General features: G+C 40.4%; 1 protein-coding gene across 2 annotated transcripts in view; it reads right to left on the bottom strand.

Annotated features, from left to right (window-relative positions):
• The window catches only part of RP1 (RP1 axonemal microtubule associated), a 140,435-nt gene that overhangs the window by 86,120 nt on the left and 37,852 nt on the right, over window positions 1–16,463 (bottom strand). The window lies entirely within an intron of this gene.

Here is a 16,463-nt window from a genome sequence, read left to right as displayed (position 1 = left end):
TGCCTCCTATGGTGTAACTGGGAGAATATTTCCTAGAAGATCTTTAATAAGGTTGTCATGGTTGATGATGCCTGGACTCCAAGTGTCACTATTTAAATTCTCCTAAGTTCCCATAAGATGGTGATTGCAGCCATGAAATTAAAATACTCTTACTCCTTGGAAGGAAAGTTTTGACCAACCTAGATAGCATATTCAAAAGCAGAGACATTACTTTGCCAACAAAGGTCCATTTAGTCAAGGCTATGGTTTTTCCAGTGGTCATGTATGGATGTGAGAGTTGGACTGTGAAGAAGGCTGAGCACCAAAGAATTGATGCTTTTGAACTGTGGTGTTGGAGAAGACTCTTGAGAGTCCCTTGGACTGCAAGGAGATCCAACCAGTCCATCCTAAAGATCAGTCCTGGGTTTTCATTGGAAGGACTGATATTGAAGCTGAAACTCCAATACTTTGGCCACCTCATGCGAAGAGTTGACTCACTGGAAAGGACCCTGATGTTGGGAAGGATTGGGGGTAGGAGGAGAAGGGGACAACAGAGGATGAGATGGCTGGATGGCATCACCAACTCAATGGACATGGGTTTGGGTAGACTCTGGGAATTGGTGATGGACAGGGAGGGCTGTCGTGCTGACTGAGCGACTGAACTGAACTGAAGTTCCCAGAATTTTAACAAAACATCTCCAATAGTCTTAGCTCTGACATGTAATATATACACTCATAATTATATCTTTTAAGATCTTTTGAGTTTAGATGTTTATTTTCTAAAATAAAAATTATGTAATGATTTACATAAACATAAAAATTGGAATCATAATTTAAAGGAATTTCAAAAGTCACCTGATACAATTTCTTCATTTATTAAGTATTACTAATTAAAGTAACTAAGTTCCACAGATGTTAAGCAAATTTTGTACCACCCAGCAACAAATAAAAACAGTGCTAGACTATATACAGTTCCTGGTGAACATAACTGTGATAACCTAAATATATTGACAGTAGTATGATATTCAGTCTAATTTTGCCAGGTTTCCTTGGAGTAAACATCAAGAATTGATTAACAAGAAAACTGAAGTAATGAAAAATCAGGGAAACACACTCAAGCTTATATCAAAAAAGAAAATGAGGCAGTAAAATTCAGAATTGTAAACTTAAGTAATATTCTACTCTAGAGTGTGAATTACTCTCACCCATATTTGAACTAAAATACATTTCCTGTCTTGATCATTCAAATAACAATCAAATTCTAGATTTAAATTTTACTTATATGGTACAATAAATATATGTTAAATGAATGTCTATTTTTTAAAATCTACTTTAAAACAAGAAATTCTACTTAATTTTTCCAACAGTATAAAGGCATGTTAGGCTACCAAATCATCTTGGTAGATAATCAGTTAGTAAATAAAAATTCTGTTTTAAAAAACTGAAGCATGGACAGGCTGTCTTTAACAATGGCAGAAGCAACTAAATTGTAATTACAAACTACAGAGCTAGGAAAACCCTAGCTGTTTTCTGTAGAGTAACTAGTATGTTAGCGCTTGTTTGAATAAAATGAAAGAAAGCTCTTCAGCTTTTGCTGCCTTAGAAATGCAGCGAAGAGTTCAGGGAGATCAATACTTGCTAAATGTACAAGGACCAAATCAATAGGGAAAGAAATTGCCTTTTCCAACAACTACGATAGGAAAAGATGAAAGGAACAGAAATAAAACTGAAAAATAATGAAATATGATGTCTGTTTACCATATGTTTTTGCACCTCTTTAAATCACTAAAACCTTAACCTTGGAAGGGAGTGTTGTAAAAACTATAGTAGAATCTAAAGATCATGAACTGAGATTCATCTTTTAGTTTATAACTTCAGTCAATCAACACCCTACAAGTCAGCGAGTACTACTGGGCCTCCAGGGTCATAGGGAGGAGTAGACGGAAATCGCAGAATGACGTCTTGGTCCTCTTCCAGTCTATAATCTAGATGAAGCAGGAAGGCCAACACACCAAAGAGGAAAAAATACCAGAACGGAACACTCTTAAGGTAGGATGCTGATGAAGTGAGGTCACGGTACAGAAAAGCTAGCAAAATAAAAATTTTTTAATTAAAAAAAATAATAACTGGCTCCAAAAATCAACAGAAATTAAACAAAGATGGTATAAAACCTTTTGCTATAATCTTTGTAAAACAGAATCCAAGAGAAGAGTGAGACATGATTTCAGGAATTTATAGGGCAGCTAACCTGGCTTGCTCAGCAACATTATGGGAGGAAGAAGGTGAGTAGATAAAATTCTAAAAACCTTAATATTCATACCCTTGTTGTTACTGTTGTTGTTAAGTCACTCAGTTGTTTTCAACTCTTTGTGACCCCAAGGACTACGGCCCACCAGGCTACAAGGGATTTCCTGTCCATGGGATTTCCTGGGCAAGAATACTGGAATGGTCTGCCATTTCCTTCTCGAGGGATCATCCTGACACAGAGATCAAACCCACGTCTCCTGCATTGGCAGATAGATTCTTTACCACCAAGCCACCAGGGAAGCCCATTCATACCCTATTAGGCCCTAGTTTGAAACAGCAGGTTGAAAGGTGAGTAGATGGGCTGGATAGAAATGGGATGCAGAGAACAGACAAATGGACAAATAGTTTGATAAAATATTCAAATTACCAAAATATACACAAAATAACTAGAAATCTTCTAAAGCCCTTTATCTTTTAAAAAATAATAATTAAAATTGGTAGTTAACTCATTTTAACAAGGAACTACAGGCCCCAGATGGTGAATTTTCTACCACAACTTTAAGAAACAAATAATGCCAATCCTACACAAATCCTTTGGAACAGCTCCCAACTCAGCATGTGAGATGAGCATTACTCTGATACCAAAACCAGACTATGGTACAATTAGAAAACTACAGAGCAATAACCCTCATGAAGATAATTGAAATAGTCTCAACAAAAATATTTGGAAGTGAAATCAACCACAATTTTTAGGTTGATCTCAGGAATGCAAAGATTTTTAACATGTAAAAATTAATCAGTATAATTCATTGGGCTTCCCAGGTGCCACAGTGGTTAAGAACCGGCCTGCCAATGCAGGAGATGCAGGAGACGTGGGTTCCATCCCTGGATGGGGAAGATCTCCTGGAGGAAGAAATGGCAACTCGCTCTAGCATTCTTGCCTGGAGAATCCCATGGACAGAGGAGCCTGGCGGGCTGCAGTCCATGGGGTTGAGAAGAGTCAAATATGACTGAGCGACTGAGCACACCTCAAGTCTGTGTATGGTTTCACAGGACTTTGGACCCAAGGAAGATCACAGCCAGTGTCTCACCCATACCTGACTTACATGCTATCAAAGATGGGATTCCACACTTTTTGAGATGACTGTATGATATTATATGATACAGGATATTTTGGACTTAAAGTTGATGCTGGAATGATTAAGACTTTGGGGAATGCTGGGATGTGATAAATACATTTCACAATAATTTTCTAGGACAGGAAAACTATTGTGAGTTAAGTCCCCAGAAAGCGGTGTTCAAACTCTCACTCCTGAGCCCTGTGCATGTGACCTTACGTGGGGACACGATTGCTGTGCATGTGATTAGCTAAGGTAAAGTCACACTTGAGTGGTGCTGGTGTCCTTAAAAAAGAGAAGAGACAGAGACAGAAGAAAGACTGTCAACAGAGATTGGAAATACACAGCTGCAAGCCAAAGAATTCAGACTTGTAGCAACAAGGCAGAATAAATTCCATTTTTCCCCTTTTTTAAACTGGTAGGTTGAAAATCATGGCATCTGGTCCCATCACTTCATGGGAAATAGATGGGGAAACAGTGTCAGACTCTATCTTTTTGGGCTTCAAAATCACTGCAGATGGTGACTGCAGCCATGAAATTAAAAGACGCTTACTCCTTGGAAGAAAAGTTATGACCAACCAAGATAGCATATTCAAAAGCAGAGACATCACTTTGCCAACTAAGGTCCATCTAGTCAAGGCTATGGTTTTTCCAGTGGTCATGTATGGATGTGAGAGTTGGAGTGTGAAGAAGGCTGAGCGCCGAAGAATTGATGCTTTTGAACTGTGGTGTTGGAGAAGACTCTTGAGAGTCCCTTGGACTGCAAGGAGATCCAACCAGTCCATTCTAAAGGAGATCAGCCCTGGGAGTTCTTTGGAAGGAATGATGCTAAAGCTGAAACTCCAATACTTTGGCCACCTCATGCAAAGAGTTGACTCATTGGAAAAGGCTCTGATGCTGGGAGGGATTGGGGGCAGGAGGAAAAGGGGACGACAGAGGATGAGATGGCTGATGGCATCACCGACTCGATGGACATGAGTTTGAGTGAACTCCGGGAGTTGGTGATGGACAGGGAGGCCTGGCATGCTGCGATTCATGGGGTCACAAAGAGTCGGACACAACTGAGCGACTGAACTGAACTGAATGAGCTCAGCCGCAAAGTGTCTGACTCTTTGCGACCCCATGGAACCCACCAGGCTCTGCTGTCCATGGGATTTCCCAGGCAAGAATACCAGAGTGTGTTGCCATGCCCTCCTCCAGGGGATCTTCCCAACCCAAGTACTGAACCTGCATCTCCTGCGTTGGCAGGAGCCATCATCGGGGAAACTGAATACTTGGGATGAAACCACTGGCCATTGTATTCCAAGCAAGGCAAAAAAATAAAAGTGTTGCATTGCAGCTACCACTGTTTGAAGATTGATGGTGTGAAATCAAGTGATCGTAAAATAAATAACTTATGAGTAGCAGAAGACATAGAACTAATGGACGAGAACTGCTTCTCGAATCTTGCCAGAGTAGCCTTTCTTTTCACTTTCCACCCCAAAGTAGCAAAATGCCAAGGCTGGGAGTCCAAGACAATGACGGACGGCTTTACAAATGGGCTGTTGTGTTTGGTTCTCTGTGGCACTCCTCTGCACAAGGCTTCTAAGCACCAAGCTGACTGGACTCACACATCTTGTCCTGGCTTCTATCTATACCCAGGAGCATAAAGTCCATGGCTACTTCCAGGCTGTGTACCTAGCAGTGCTTGAAAACTCCCAGCAAGGCATTTAGGGCTTTGGTCTCCAGCTGGTTGAGCAATATTTGAAGAGGGAAACAAGAGGAGATAGAATAACAGCAATTTTGAAAGAGAACGGAGTTGGAAAATTTTGCACTATCTGCTTTTAAGACTTATTATGAGGCTACAGTAATCAAGATGGTGTACTCTGGCATACAAATAGACACACCGATCAATGAAACAAAATAGAGAACAGAAATACTCCCATGCATATATGGCTGAATGATTTTCAACAACAGTCTAGCCTTTTCAATTGAGAGTATTTCAATAGGAAAAGAATAGTCTTTTCAATAAAGGGTGATGGAATAATTGTACATCCACCTGAAATAAAATGAGCCTTGGCCCATACCTACTATCATATACAAAAAATAACCTCAAATGAGTCAAATACACCCAAGGTAAGTACTAAAACTATAAAACTCCTACAAGAATACATAGAAAGTCCTGTTATTGGGCTAGGCAGAGATTTCTTAGATGGGACTTGAAAGATATAAACCTTATATCTTACAAAAGATATAAAAATAGAATTTTATCATATTTTAAACTTTTGCTAGTTGAAAGTCTCATCAATTAAGAAAATTAAAAAGCAAGGTATGTACAGATGTGAGAGTTGGACCATAAGGAAGGTTGAAAACTGAAGAACTGATGCTTTCAAACTGTGGTGCTAGAGAAGACTCTTATGAGTCCCTGGACTGAAAGGAGATCAAACCAGTCAATTCCAAAGGAAATCAATCCTGAATATTTATTGGAAGGACTAGTGCTGAAGCTGAAGCTCCAATACTTTGGCCACCCAATGTACAGAGCCGAATCATTGGAAAAGACCCTGATGCTGGGAAAGACTGAGGGCAGAAGGAGAAGGGGGGAACAGAGCATGAGATAGTTGGATGGTATCACCAACTCAAAAGGACATGAATTTGAGCAAACTCTGGTAGATAGTGAAGGACAGGAAAGCCTGGTGTGCTGCAGCCCATGGGGCTGCAGAGTCGGACACAACTTAGCAACTGAACAACAGACAGAGAAAACGTGTAAAACGTGTATCTGAATACTTCATATTCACAACATATAAAGAACTCTTCCTACTCTAAGACTGCAAAGACCCAACAGAAAAGAAGATTTGAAAAGACACTGTGCCATAAAAGACACAGGAGTGATAAACACCAATAGTTACTAGGGAAATGCCAATTAAAACCACAAACAGCTATCACAAACACACACCAGAATGGCTAAAATTTAAAAGATGCTAACACCAAGGGCAAGCAAGAATACAGAGCCACTGGAATTCTCATAAGCTGCTGCTGGGATGTGAAATGGCATAGCTACTTGCAGAAGCAACTTGCAATTTCTGATAAGAGTTAAATATACGATTACCATGCAACCTAGCAATTTCACTGCTAGATGTTTACCCAGGAGAAATAAAATGTATTTCCTGTAAAAAGACTTGTACCTGTACTTGTGGTCTTTTCAGATCCCACACCCCCAGCCCACGTGCGGTGACCCAGAAGTGTGCAGGATATCATGGCCACGGAGGTCTCCCCTCTGAGGAGCAAAAGGTTCAAGCCCCATGTCCAGCTCCCAGTCCAAGGAAACTGCACCAGGAAACAAGTTCTCACAAGGTCTGACTTTAAAAAACAATAAACAGCAGAGCTGACATACAGGAGAAACCAAGACTCTGCTTTTGAAGATCTTGTGCACAAACTGACTCGATCTATGCCCCAGCAGAGGTGGCAGCTTGACAAGTGCCGGGTCACACGAGGAGCTTCACTGACTAGGGGTGACTGAAGGTGCGTGCTGGGGGCAGGGGTGGAGAGCCGCCTTCAGGGACAGGCAATGTGCAGCCAGTGCAATGGGCAAACTCTGTGCTGCAGCCTCACATCCTCTCCAGCTCATCTCTCAGCCTTCCTCTGAAGCAGCTCCTCACAGGGGCCCCATTTGGTGGATGAGGAAACCAAGAGAATGAGTGCTGACTGCATGGAACATAGCTTCAGCATCTGTTTAACCCTTGAGAATGCAACACACCTATGGCCCTGAAGGTGAAAAGGGAGAATACGTGATGTGTGTGTGTGCATGCTAAGTCACTTCAGTCGTGTCTGACTCTTTGTGACCCCATGGACTGTTGCCTGCCAGGTTCTTCTGTCCACGGGATTCTCCAGACAAGAATACTAGAGTGGGTTACCATGCCTTTCTCCAAAGGATCTTCCAGACCCAGGGATTGAACCTGTGTCTCTTATGTCTCCAGCATTGGCAGGTGAGTTCTTTACCACTTGCACCATCTGGGAAGCCCAGAACACCTGACTGTTGTTCAGTCGCTAAGTTGTGTCTCTTTCCGACCCCATGGACTACAGCACACCAGGCTTTGCTGTGCTTCACCATCCCCTGGAAAACACCTGCTAGCTTCATGTGAAAACCACTCCTATCCGCCCAACCCGTAACTCATTAACTAAGCTTCAACTTGAGTTAGAGTTTTGGTTGCTCCAGTCTCCTCATCCTTCCTGGGGATCAACTCTGATGGTTTCTGATAGCCAGCATTTCCCTTCATATCCCCACGACCTGCGAAATTACACTCCTTGTGAACAGTGTATTTCTTCTAATTCTGAACACTGCTAATCCCTTCTGGGTTTGAGACTCAGGGCTGCCTGCACAATTGGGTCCTCAGCTCTCTGGAGCAGAGGCACGCAGCCCAGGCCTGGCTTGAACCTTAGCTGCTCCAGAGAGCCCACCAGCCTCCCGCTGAGAGGCCTGAGCGCCTGGCCGCATGTGGCACAGCTGCCATCTGGTGGCCATGGGTGGTAACTGCATCAGCCCACCTGGTGGTGTATTCCCCTGAACACAACCGGCTAGACCCCTCTCTCAGTCCTCAAGCACTTCATCTCTAAAGCAAGTCAGGTCTGTGTGCTAGTCTTAAAACTTCCTCTAATGTCATTTAATCTAGATTTCCCAATGTTTCAAGATTTTTTTTTAATGTAAGCCTCGTGAAAAATTTTAAAATCCTTTGAACGTTTAAAAGAAAAAAATTTTCACGGACATGGCTTCATAAAATACAAGAAACTTAGTTCTGTCCCTCAGCATCTCTGCATATCTTCCCATATGTATGGATACTGAGTTAATAAAGCAAGAGCATGACAAGCACTTTGTATTTGCCCAGCACACGATTATGAGGCACCCACCATGTCCCAGATCAAGTAAAACGCTAGATCTGGGATATAAATGTGAGAAAGACTTGGCTCCCAGTCTCAGACTTCAGTGCATCAGAAGACATTCGTTTTAAACAAGTGCATTACACAGCAGAGCATCTCTCATTAATGTTCGTCACTCCCAATTTATCTTTCCCACCAGTATCATCTTGGCCTCCCAGGACAACATTTGATGTCATATTACTAAAAACTGTATGCTATATGCCACATTTTTCTAAAACCTCCTGGTTGTTATTAATGATTTCCCCCATTTCCTCGGTATGCCTAAATAACATGGGTGTGTGCATGCTAAGACCCTTTGGTCATGTTCCACTCTTTGCAACCCCATGGACTATACCCTGCCAGGCTCTTCTATCCATGGGATTTCCCAGGCAAGAATACTGGAGTGGGTTGCCATGCAACCCGGGGGATCTTCCCCAACCCAGGGGATCTTCCCCAACCCAGGGATCGAACCCTAGTCTCTCGCATCTCTTGCAGGAGGATTCTCTACCTGTTAAGCCACTGGGAAAACCCCAAATATCACTCCTTCCAAATTAAAAGCAAAAATAATTTCCCTGTGTCTCTGCTCTGCAACATTGCCACAAATCTTCAATTTGTCAAAAACAAACAAACATGCGGTATATGCAAAATGCAATAAAGCCAAGTGCAGGTATGTCTCCACAATTTTAGCCCTTTTATTTCACTAACATTTTTCACTGCTCATTACAGAAGCTTACATAACATTACAATTTCCATATTTCAATTAGAAGAGTACATCACTCAATGCAGAAAAATCATACTCTATGTAGAGGTAGTATTCCTCTGGTTAAATAAATAGCAACTCATAATTTTTTATGAATTTATGACTCAAGCTGAACTGAAATAGAAAATCAAGGTATTCTTTATGTAAGTAATTACTTTTAGCTCCCCAATGCCAAAGTTATGTTATATTAGCACCTCCATATGTGGTTCCAAAACCATTAATTTTTCTATTTTGAGTCAATTCCAGACAAGAGACATAGATTTCCACATTTTATAAGACTTGTTTCTATACCATCAAACAATGAAAAACAAGAACCTAAAAAGATTCCTTGGTCAAGATGGAGGCAAAAATACCACAAGTATTCAAGAGACAATTTATGGTTCTCAGCCTAACAACATGTTTTTATTTATATCTAATTAAATGTTTTATTAACACAGGTGGACATGGAAAGAAATCTGTAAAGTTCTTCACAGCAGTTCTTTTTTTCAAATTTGAGAACTCTGAAGCCACCTTTCTCTTTTCTTTTCCAACTTGAATCATTCCAGTTCCTCTCATTTTTCTTCACAAAACATGCCTTAAACTTTTTCATTTTCTCTGACCTATTTAAATTTCTTGACATTTTTCTAATGTTAAAGAGATTATAATTTCTAGGAAAAGTACTGGAGAGCCAGCTGAGTGGTACAGCATCATTTTCTACTCATGAGGAAAAATGGTGAGTCCTGTCCTAAGGAAATACTTGCAAGTTCATTAGATAGATGTTATAAGGAAAGTAGATTCAATACATTTGGCACACACACACACACACACACACACACACACACAAACATTACAAGATTGTTGTGACACTCTTATAATCATACTTTCATCAAATCAGCAGTTAAAATTAATAAATGAAGTAATCTATGTCTATTCCAGTAACTCACTAATACCTTCAATACACATTTTGCACTAAGTTGACATTAAAAAATGGGAGGGAGAGATGTAATTCCTGTCCTCAAGGCATTTATGATATCTTAGGAGGAAAATAAGAGAAATAAGAAAATACACATGTTCAAGAGAAAAATGCATAGAAAGTTCAAAAAGAATAAAAACCGAATCTGTAACTGCTGGAAAAATGGAAGAATACAGGAGTGATGAAAGTCAAATTGGATTATCCAGTGGCAAGATTTCTAGGGTAAGATCATTCTGAAGAAGCGGGAAATTCTTAGAGGTATCTAATCCACGTCCATCCCATGTGCTTCATCTTTTCATAAGGAGAAAACACTGATGAAAGGCTGCGCTAGTACTGAAATCAGAAATCTGCTTGTTCATCACGGCTTTCAAGATCAGTCCAGTGTAATTAGTTTTCCTCTTCCCAAATGAAAAGATTTTCATCTTCAAAAATATAAAATATTTCTAAGATACTTCTGTTGCTAATACCTAAGAATGTCTCAACTTGGCAAAACAGGCGGGCTTGGCCAAGCATTTCAAAGGACAAATGATAGCTGTGTTCTCTGACTACTTGGTTGAGATTCGTTCCTGAGTTCTGGAATCTGCTGTTTAATAAGTTGTTGTTCTCATCAACTACTTCAAAGATTTCTTTTGTCTGACTGCTGGGGTCTTGTGTATTTGAATTCACCTGACCCACAACTAACAACAACGTGTGCAAGAAACTCTTTAAATATGACTGAAATTTATTGAAATTATTTTCTTCCTCTAAGCCCAAGCAGTTACTTTGTTTTAATTTTCTCCTTCTGTCCATCAAGTCAAGTGTGTTATTAAAATGAGCCCAATCGTGTGTGTTTCCAACGGCATTATCAGTAAGTGCTCTTCTACTTCTTGTTTTATTGTTCTTGTCTCTGAACATGGTTTTGCTTGACTGTCGTAAACATGGGTGTATTTTCATCCATAACTGGAGACCCAAAGAATTTTCAACATCAGAATCTTTGCAATATGCAAATCCTCGGTGTTCCTCATTTACAGGCTGGTTAATCACAGTTAGTATCGGGCAATGCTGACCACAGATATTATAGAGTTTATCCAAAGAGTCGCCTTCCTGAAGGGCGCCATGAATTACATTAGTACCAGCCAACGGTTGGTTCCTAACAGCACCATCAGAGACAGGATGGACTTTGTTACCAGCAGACGCGAAGACATGAGTGGCAGACGTACACACTCTCTCTGATCTAAGGTTACCCTTCTCCTCTGCTGAGTGATTGGGTTTTCTCTCCTGAGCACAAGCTTCATCTTGACTATCCAGCTCATCGTCATGGAAGGGCTCCGAGTCACTACAATGAGGCACATTAAAATAATTGCATCTCAGCTCAGGAGGCTGAGTCAGTTCCTCTAGCTCTGAGGAGGATAGTTCAGCCATGTTTGGGCCTGGAGCCAAGTTTCCAAAATGTGAATACGGAACCTCGTTGCTGCTATTATCCAGTAGAGTATCCACTGATGTGGTGTCTGCATGGCCACACGGGCCAGAACATTCCAGCGATGATACTCTTAGCAAATGATTCTCTTTCAGGAGCCACTTGCCTTTGTCAATCAGTACTCCCTCTTCCCTGTCCCTGAGGATTCTTTTATGATCATTCTGTTTTGTACCATGTTCTGCAATGTCTTCCCTGGGAGAACTGTCCCTCACGTTATTAACATCACATTTATCTCGTTTTTGCTCCGGAAATTTCTGCAACACAGTTGAATTACTAGACACCCGTTCCAAAGAGCCAAGTGACTGACCTTCAGGATCATAAAGACCTACTTTCCCAGTGCCCTGAAATTCCACAGAATCACAAGGATAAACCTGAGATGTGTGTGTAGATCCAGCAAAAAAAGATGGTCTCATCATCTCTGCTTTACCATAAAGTTTCTCTATTGTCCTTTTAACAAATCCTTTGTTGCATTCTTTCTCAGGGATCATCTCCTCATCACTGTCACTGGGGCCATCGCTGGATGTTTTGTATGACTGTTCATTCTCACTGTTTTGTCTATAATCTGACCAATCAGAAGTTCCTGACCTTCTTAGGCCATTTTTAAAATTAAGAGGAGACTCTGCAGAACTTCCAGCTTCCAAGCTTTCCACCATCTTTCTGACTTTTGTTTTAGTTTCTCCTTCACTGGGCTCCTTTTCTGTATTTTGCTTAGAATCATAGCAAAATACTAAAGACGGTGGTGTCACCAGTTTCCTACTGATTGTCTCACAAATTATACCATCCTTTCCTTCTTCAGCATCATTTCTGCTGGACACGTTGATCAATTCCAAACTTTTACTAGCCTCTAACTCCTTTTGGATCAATTCTTCAGTCAGTTGCTCCCCTGAATTTACCTTTATATTAAAGATATCAGTGTTCTGGTTTTCTAATTCCTCAAAAGATTCCATTTCTGAGACGTTTCTTTCACTTGATGTCATGCTGTTGCTTGTTGAGCCTGGTTCTTCAGAAGTCTTTGAATCCTCCTTATCAAAAGATGTATATACATTTTTATCCTGAAATTTCTTTAATGAACAACTTCCACATTTATCTAAAAAACTATGTTCTCCATCAAGTTCTGATTCAGTTGTATTTTGGAAAGAGCCACAGTGGCTTAAACTACTGATATTTTGGTGTGACACCAACATATTAGAGCCGTGTTTACACTCAGGGTCTGCCAAAATATTTCTGTCCTTCTGAACTTCATCAACTCTTTCTAACTCTTCGGTCAATTCCAAATTATCAGCTCTCTCATAGCTATGGTTTTGTTCATAAGCACAACCCTCATGAGAAGACACAGCATCAGTAAGTGAAGAGATGTCTCCTAAGAAACAAGCCTTGTTCATGGAAGTCTGATCCGTGGTACAGTCATTACTGGGGAAAGAATCTTCAATGAGGTGACAAGTCTCTTTTGGAGGGTAAGTCTTAACTACAGTGTCCATTTTACATGGAGAGCGAGTCACTGCTGTAACACAGACTTCAGAGACTTCCTCACTGGCAGTATGGCTTCCATCTAAAGAGATTTTCTGTGTTTTCTCATTTTCAGCACACTGAGGAATTATCTGAATGCTGGGTGTAGAGCAATTTGCAGAAACACCTATTGGAACCACATCCTGTTCTTTCTCAGTGAGTCCAAAGTGATTCGTGGTTGATTCCACTAAGCTGGCCACGGCGGCCTTCAAGTCATCAGCTTCCTCTATGACAGCAATGTGCTTCAGCACCTCCAACAGTGCAAGTGTTTCTGGACTTCCACTGGTCGCCTTGAGAGCGTCACCTGGACAGAAGCTATTCACACCTCCCTTTAGGGTTAGCACCAGGAGCCAAGCTAGAAGTACATTAGTGGAGGAATTACATATCAAAGAAGGGAAAGGAACTTCTGAAAGTGAACCTGGCATCTGAACAACTCCATTTTGAGCCTTGGGACTGCTAGGAGCCAAAGCTTGCAGCTGGCGAAGCAGCTGGACTGGTGACAAGTGCTGTGGGGCGTCCCCTTCCAGATCTACCTGTACGGCAGTCTCTACGCTTGGCCCTTTTGCAGCAAGGTTTATGTCTTTGTAAACAAGGCTCATCTCTTGCCCTGACTTTGCAGCAGATACTTGACTTTTAGCATTAGGATCATCCATAGCTGACTGTGTCAAAGTACAGAATTCATGAACAGAAAGCAAGTAAGTATCGTTCAGAGAGTCAGTCTGGCTCTCACTGTGATCCTGGATGAGTTCTTCACTGCTATCTTTGTCAAAAGACATACCTACTTTCTTATCTAGATTGTCTCCTGTCAAACTGTCACTTTTAGTTGTGTGTCTATTACTTTGCATAACAGAATCATTTCTTTTTCCAGAACTAGTGCAGGAACTGTTTCCTGGAAGAAAACCGTTGTTGTAACTCGCCACACTCCTTTCCTTTTTGTATACTGGAGCTGACTTGCCAAGCTGCAAAGCTGCTTGTGGACTTAAGTTCTGCAACCATCTTTGTACATAACTTTGAACTGAATGATGGGTAACATTCTCAGGAAAAACAGCTTTTTCCAAAGAAGCCAAGGAATTTGCTCTAGTTGTGACATGCTGCTTACTTACAGTAGTATCTGATTTCAACTTATCCCTTTTTTGTTTTTTCTGGCTCCTTAAAGTTATGTGTGAGTTATTAACTTTTGAAACTAAACTCCTCCTTGACGTTCCTCTCAAATACCAAGATGCTGTTTCTGCCTGAGACTCTGGCCCACAAAAAGCACTGGGTTTTTGCTCAAGGAAGTTAAACAAATGAAACAAATTTTGATTTTCAAAGGTATTTTTGCAATATCCAACCTCATTATGGGAAAACACTTTCTCTCCTTGATCAATTTCTCTTTTTGTAGGTCCCCCCAAGTTTACTTTGTTTAGTGGTCTGGATTTTCTTCTGGCTAAAAGTCCTTGAACCTTAGGTTTATGAATAGTATTTAATTTATTTCTATGGAAATTTCTGGAATTCACAGGATTATTACCTTTTGAAGAAAAATAATTTGATTCAATTACTGTATCACTTGCATGGAGGTCTTTCTCACAAAGTATGGTCCCTTTGAGGGGACTACGTGAATCTCGCAATATGGTTTCCTGTGCAATTCTACCTCTTGTGTTCATTCTCTTATTCTTCCTGGGGATTCTTTTAGTTGCCATCTCTCCAGCCTGATGCTGAGAATTTATCACATGCTGCTGAGATTTCATCTTTTTTTTGCTAGCAACTGAAGATGAAATCTGCTTTTCATTTTCTGGAAGTTTTGTTAAACCACACTGAGAAAATTCATGAATCAGTTGGTCGATTCTTGTAGTGACAGTAGAGGATCCTACTGAAGCTGGGGTCTTGGAAATAGTTTTGTCAGTTCCAGAGTTGTTACTTGAAGAGTGAGCTGCATCTGCTAAGAAAGGGCTGGATCTATCATCGGTGTTACCATAAGTTCTTAAATTCCTGACCCTAGCTTTGTTGTCTGCTGTGACATTATCAACTATTCCTTCCTCCACAATGGAGTTTTCTGATGTAGTCTGTGGCAAGCCACCATTATGGGACATCTCTAACATCTTCTGACTTGTAATTTCTACAACACCAGCACTTACTGCATTTGATTTGAGCAACCTGCTTTCCTTTTTTCTTTCTAAAGATGATGCTACCTGCTCATCATTATCAACTTCAACAACTATGGGTCTGTTGGACACAGATGACATTTTACTGCAAGAATGTGTGACCATGTGATACTCGGACTTGTTTTCCCAATCTTTCCTTTCTTCATTGTAGGAAAACTGCCCAATCATTTTCTCTTGAACCTCAGTTTCAGATACTAAGGTCACACTCCCTATCACAGACTTCTTCTGCCTCATTCTCCTTGGTCCAGGTGTAGGGGGCCTGTAGAAACGATGTTTCACTCGATCCTGAGTTCCCTGGGTGGCATCTGTGTCCATAGCAGGGTTCTCCGAGCTGGTAGAACTGCAAGTTTCAACATCTTGATCTTTCACTTGAGTGTTCACCTCCTCCGCTAGACTGTCCACCAGACTACCACCTTTCTCCAGAGGTGAGATGTCTGTGGACAATGAACATGCAGTAATCTTTACACGAGATGATCGATCATCCGTTCTCCCTGGGAGACTGCTTATTTCACTTTTTTCACCATTATTGGACAGATCAGCTCTACAGAGAGTGGTTGTCCATTTTATGGTTTCTTCCTCTTTTATCTTGAATCGAATTTTCATCTCAACTGTCATAGTGCCATCTTGATTAAAAATAATTGATTTCTCAACATCATCTTCAGAAGGATATATCAATAAATTCTGAGAATCATTTTTTTCTAATGCCAAGTAATTTTCAGAAGCAAAAGAATGATCTGAGTAGCAATCATTACTCTGCATTTTCTCAGAAGAAAGAGAATAAATCTGAGACGTTGGGCTTGAAGGTACATGTGTGCTCACTTTCAAGATTTTAAAAGTAAAACACAACGTGGAAGAGAGAGAAGTCATAAATATCCAATAGAGGAGGCAGCAAAGAAAGAAAAGAAGAAAATGAACAATTAGTATGAAAAATACCCTATTTTCTAAATGTCATAGTAAGATGTTGTTAAGTTTCTCACCTCTATGTATTCATTTGGTCACTTTAATTCATGGTAATATCTGGTACATTTCTACAATATACTCTTTTTAAAAGAACTTAAATTCTACTTCAGTGAGGAAATTCACAGAATTGTACTTAAGTCTTAATGAGTTTAATAAGGTAATTTTAATAAAGTATAAAGTAGAAACTGCTAAGGATTCTAGCAAAAATAAAGAGGTTTCTGTGAGGTTTGGTTTTGCTGTATTATTCTGTTTCACAGTACTGGACTTGGGGTGTAATCCAGTGCTGCTTACCTATCCATATAAGCAAGGGATAGTTTTATGGTGGTATTCATCTTCCTATCAGTATGTATCAGAGAGAGGTATCTATAGCATTACCAAACTGAAAACAGTTTTATAATTTATTTTAAAGGCAAAATTAATTTAGTAATAATTATTAATCTAACATTATCTTCTA

The sequence above is a fragment of the Ovis canadensis genome, chromosome 9, assembly GCF_042477335.2.
Source record: "Ovis canadensis isolate MfBH-ARS-UI-01 breed Bighorn chromosome 9, ARS-UI_OviCan_v2, whole genome shotgun sequence".
NCBI lineage: Eukaryota > Metazoa > Chordata > Mammalia > Artiodactyla > Bovidae > Ovis > Ovis canadensis.
This window is presented reverse-complemented; position numbering and strand designations above follow the sequence as displayed.